General features: G+C 46.5%; 1 long non-coding RNA gene across 1 annotated transcript; it reads right to left on the bottom strand.

Annotated features, from left to right (window-relative positions):
• Nucleotides 1-482: 482 nt before the first annotated feature.
• Nucleotides 483-4,062, bottom strand: LOC129703114 (uncharacterized). The gene is made up of 3 exons (XR_008724513.1): nucleotides 3,276-4,062; nucleotides 3,060-3,141; nucleotides 483-2,761 (listed from the first exon to the last, which is right to left on the bottom strand). It is a non-coding gene; the product is annotated as an uncharacterized LOC129703114 (long non-coding RNA).
• Nucleotides 4,063-5,682: the final 1,620 nt, after the last annotated feature.

Genomic DNA, 5,682 nt, shown 5'->3' with positions numbered 1-5,682 from the left:
CCAATCCCACACTATCAGGGTAAGGGTTAGAAACAGCATAACACTTTTCATCACCATCTCAGCATACACTCTCTGAGCACACTTGTTTAAGAAGGAACTGCAGATGCTGGAAAATCGAAGGTACACAAAAATGCTGGAGAACCTTAGCGGGTTCAGCAGCATCTATGGAGCGAAGGAGATAGACAACGTTTCGGGCCCGAAATGCTCCCTCACCCTGAGCACAGGATCGCCCCAGGGTTGCGTCCTCAGCCCCCTATTGTACTCCCTGTACACACATGACTGTGTGGCTAGATTCAGCTCCAACTCAATAATCAAGTTTGCTGATGACACTGTGGTGGTGGGCCTGATCTCAGACAACGATGAGAAGGCCTACTGGGAGGAGGTGGCTGATCTGGCACTCTGGTGTCAGGACAACAGCCTCCTCTTGAACATCAAAAAAACTAAGGAGCTGATCGTGGACTTTAGGAGGGCACATCATCCGAGGACGTACACACCATTGAGGATAAATGGGGATACTGTGGATAGGGTGAGCTGTTTTAAATATCTGGGAGTCCACATCTCTGAGGATATGACATGGACATCACACGCCGCAGCACTCGTGAGTAAGGCAAGGCAGCGCCTTTACCACCTCAGGCAATTGAGGAAATTCAGAGTGTCTCCGAGGATCCTCCAGTGCTTCTACTGAGCGGCTGTGGAAAGCATCTTGTCCGTAAATATTACCATCTGGTTTGGGAATTGCTCTGCCCAGGACAAGAAGGCTCTGCAGAGAGTAGTGCGTTCAGCCGAACGCACTATGGGAGCTTCACTCGCCCCCCTGCAGGAACTATACATCAGGAGGTGCAACTCCAGAGCCAATAAAATCATGGGAGACCCCTTCCACCCCTGCAACGGACTGTTCCAGCTGTTACGGTCAGGCAAACGCCTCCGTTGCCATGCTGTGAGAACGGAGAGGTTGAGAAGGAATTTCTTCCCAGAGGCCATTCGGATTGTAAACTCCTATCTCACCAGGGACTAACTTTACTGAACGTTTTTCCTTCCGCCCACAATATTTAACATGTAAAAGAATATGTGATTCTGTTTGTAGTTTGTTTGGTTGTTTGTTTGTTTGTCTTTTTGCACAAAGTCCGTGAGCATTGCCACTTTTTCATTTCACTGCACATCTCGTATGTGACGAATAAACTTGACTTGACTTGACTTGAGTTTCTCCAGCATTTTTGTGTAACCTCTCTCGGCACATGTTAGACACAATGTAACACTACTCTACACTGTTCCCTCACACACTCCCGAAGTGCGGGTTAAACACACAATAACGGTCCCTCTACATTTCTCAGTGACTTGTCAATATATTTGCTCCTCTATCTCCGGCTAACTGTGAGGAGGCCTGTGGTATATAATCCCTAGTAAAGTGTTTGGTCCCTTTTTGTTTCTAAGCTCTACCCATACATCCTGTTTTGTAGAGCCTTTAACATATCCCCCCTCAGTACTACAGTAATGGACTCCGTGTGGATGGGGATGTAGCTCTTCAAATCGTTGGCAATTACTTGGACCAGAGGGTTACGGGCCAAACGCAGGCAAGTGAGTAGCTCAGGTAGGTAACTTGGTTATCATGAACAACTTTCCATGCTGCATCGCTTGATGAATCTACGACTAAGCCAGGACACAAAGCAGAGCTATTCGATGTTGAATTGACATGATTGAGCTTGAGGTGAGGTGCGGGAAGGATGGATGACTATTAGCATCAGTGGGGACAAAGTTAATTCCTCAGGGACAGGCAGCGGATGAGCAGGAGAAGTATGAAATTCCAGAAAGTTTAAATCCATCTCTGATGCAACTGTGGGAGGATAGATTTGAGTACAAAAGGAAGGCCTGTACTTGACGGCCATGTCCATCATTAAAAAAAAAACAAGGAGAGGGTTCTCAAGTTTTGATGGTGATTTGGACTTATCGCCTCTAGCTGTGTTCAAGTCAACAGTGGAGCAGTGGTGAGGTTGGACAGTCCATCAACGAGGATGATTAAAGGGCTTGTCAATAAAGGTTCAGGGCCCAGCAACTTCCTCTGCTTCTTGCTGTCAGCATTTTGTTATGGATACTGGTGAATTGAATTGAAATTAATTGAATACATTTTATTAGCCAAGTATGTATACATACAAGGAATTTGCCTTGGTGCTTTGCTCGCAAGTAACAACACGATATACAGTAGACAATTCAAAATAAAACATTATAATTTAAACATGTGAAGAATTAAATAAAATACCAGAGCAAAAGGAGGCTACAGACTTTTGACTGCTGAGTAGAGCTACTGCTTGTGGAAAAAGCTGTTTTTATGTTTGGCTGTGGAGGCTTTGACAATCTGGAGTCTCCTTCCAGAGAGAAGTGCTTCAGAGTTTGAGGCCAGGGTGATCCTGGATCAGTCCAATCAGGGTTGTGTCATCTGCAAACTTGAGAAGCTTGAAAGAGGAGTTTGTGGGAGTGCAGTCGTTGGTGTAGAGAGAGTAATTATGACAGATACATAGGTAATTACACTCACACCAGAGCACAGACTGCTTCACATGGGCTCTGGACAAGGAAGACAATCAGCAGCTTTTGCAGTGATGGTCGACCAAAGTGCAGTAGATAGACGGAGAATGAACAGGAGGCCGGCATGGGACGAGAGAATGTTCATCCTAGAGGCTACACACAGAGAGGTTCAGCCTCCAATAGTTCTCTGGATGACATTGCTCCCAGACATTGTCCCTTCAGGAGATGACACATATCTGCAGAACTAGAAAAAAACGTACTTATTGTTGGTTCCTGGAGAAGTCACCATCCCATTCCAATGTCATAGAGCCATACAGTGCACAAAAAGTCTTATCTCCCACTATCCAACCATACTGATCTCATTTCCCAACATTTGGCCTGTAGTCCTGTGTGCCTTGGTGCATCAAATGCTCCCTCTGAATGCCTTGAAATTTTGTGGTGATGTATTCTGCCTGACAAGATAGAGCGGAGGTGGTGCTCAAAAGGGTACAGATGAATCTCTAACCTTTCTAACCAAGTTAGATCATTCGCGGGCCACAAACCTCAGGTCGCTGCTGTCCCCGGCAGTCAGATGCTGGAAAGCTAAATGAAAATGCTGGAAACACTGAACAGGTTAGGCAGCATCTGTGGAGAGAAAAACAAAGTTAATGTTTCAGGCTTCATTAGAACTGGGAAAGAAACTAAACTAACATTGAATAACAATTCCCTTCTGTCACGCACCTACACCAAGGAGTATGTTACAACAGCCAATTACCTACCGACACATTGATGGACTTTGGGAGGAAACTGGAGCACCTGAAGGAAAAGTGTCACATGTCAGTGAGGTGTTGAAACCAACTGCTAAGCCATCCAACTGCACCAATTGTTGGAAAGGCCAAAGGCTGGAGTCCTGCAGTATTACATCCAGGCCCCCCTCACCTCACAGTCTCATGTTCCAGTCCCTGGCCATTGCTAAAGCTCCTACCTAACCTTTTGTCTCAAACAGTCTAGGCCTCCCTCCCCCTTCTCTGATATGTCACAATGAAGCATGATGAAGCTTCTCACCAGTGACCACAACCTCAACACACACGTTCCATCCACAACAATCCCCATCAATGCTCTCTTCATGTATATCAAATCCATTGAGGGTTCTACCAAAAGTCAATTAGCCCACATTAGCCTTTTATAAGTGTTTTAATAATGTAGTCATGGACTACACGTCTTCCCACCCTGCCCCCTGTAAAGACTCCATCCCCTACTCCCAATTCCTCCGCTTACGCCGCATCTGCTCCCAGGGTGAGGCGTTCCACACCAGGGCATTGGAAATGTCCTCGTTCTTCAGGGAACAGGGATTCCCCTCCGCCACCATAGATGAGGCTCGCACCAGGGTCTAATCCATACCCCGCAACAATGCTCTCTCTCCCCATCCCCGCACTAACAACAAGGGCAGAGTCCCCCTAGTCCTCACCTTTCACCCCACCAGCCGGCAAATAAAACAAATAATCCTCCGCCATTTCCGCCACCTCCAACGTGACCCCACCACTCGCCACATCTTTCCATCTCCCCCAATGTCTGCCTTCCGCAAAGACCGCTCCCTCCACAACTCCCTTGTTAATTCTTCCATTCCCTCCCATACCACCCCCTCCCCGGGCACTTTCCATTGCAACCGCAAGAAATGCAACACCTGTCCATTCACCTCCCCCCTCGACTCCATTCAAGGACACAAGCAGTCGTTCCAGGTGCGACAAAGGTTCACATGTATCTCCTCCAACCTCATCTACTGCATCCGCTGCTCTAGATGTCAGCTGATTTACATTGGGGAGACTAAGCGGAGGTTGGGCGATCATTTCGCCGAACACCTCCGCTCAGTCTGCAATAATCTACCTGAACTCCCGGTGGCTCAACACTTCAACTCCCCCTCCCATTCCCAATCCGACCTCTCTGTCCTGGGTCTCCTCCATTGCCAGAGTGAGCAACACCGGAAATTGGAGGAACAGCACCTCATATTCCGCCTGGGTTGCTTGCGTCCGGATGGCATGAAGGTTGAATTCTCCCAGTTTTGCTAGACCTTGCTGTCTCCTCCCCTTCCTTAACCATCGAGCTGTCTCCTCCCATCCTCCCGCTCTCGGGCTCCTCCTCCTCCCTTTTTCCTTCCTTCTCCCCCCCCCACCCCCCCATCAGTCTGAAGAAGGGTTTAGGCCCGAAACGTCGCCTATTTCCTTCGCTCCATAGATGCTGCTGCACCCGCTGAGTTTCTCCAGCATTTTTGTGTACCTTTTAGCCTTTTAATATGCAGTCAGATCCTTGTTTTTAAATATTCCAATCTGCTCTCTGGACTGGATAAGAATGGTAAGATTAAACGAGAACTTACCAGTTTGAAGTTTGATCTGTATTTTATGAGGAGTTACGATGAGGGATTACGTGAAGCCCACCACGACGCATGCGTGTCATTCTTCAAAGCAGCGGTGTGAAATCACAGATAACTGTAATGACTAAACATAGTAAGATTAGAGAAGAGATACCAGTAAAGTATATGATCAAGGGTGGGAGCGGAGGGCACGTAATCCCTCATCGTAACGCCTCATAAAATACAGATCAAACTTCAAACTGGTAAGTTCTCGTTTAATCTTACTATTTTACTTCGGAGTCACGTGGGTGACTACGTGAAGATTTTAAAGCTCTGTGATTTCATGCCCTGGAAACGAGTCCATGCATCACATCTGCCTTGATGACTGTAGGAGGAATTGTGTCAACATATTTTAGACATGAATCCGACATTGAAATCCATTAATTGATTAACACAAATTAGAGCCCCTATTTATGGGGTAATTAAATTACAGACTTAAATTGTTTCTGCAAATTTTCCAGGTTTAATGACTGGTTTATGATAAAATAGTTGGAGTGTTTTTTCGCATGACCATCCTGCTGCCTTGAGGATTTGGTCCATTGGTACATCCAACTGCATAGCTGCCGATGTAGCTGCAGCCCTGGTGGAATGAGATTTAAAATATTAGTATCCACCCCAGCCTGTGTTAGACCTGTTTCAGCCATCTTGAGATGGTCTGGACCGACACTTTTTTGTGTGGTTGCTTATGGCTGACTAAAAGTGCCTTCTCATTGCCTCTGATGATTTTTGTTTTCTCCATATATAACGACAAATGTTTTACTATACAGAGACGATCATCT

The sequence above is a fragment of the Leucoraja erinacea genome, chromosome 13 (genome assembly GCF_028641065.1).
Source record: "Leucoraja erinacea ecotype New England chromosome 13, Leri_hhj_1, whole genome shotgun sequence".
NCBI classification, from domain to species: Eukaryota; Metazoa; Chordata; class Chondrichthyes; order Rajiformes; family Rajidae; genus Leucoraja; species Leucoraja erinaceus.
The sequence above is the reverse complement of the archived record's forward strand: the minus strand, read 5'-3'. Positions and strand labels throughout refer to the sequence as shown.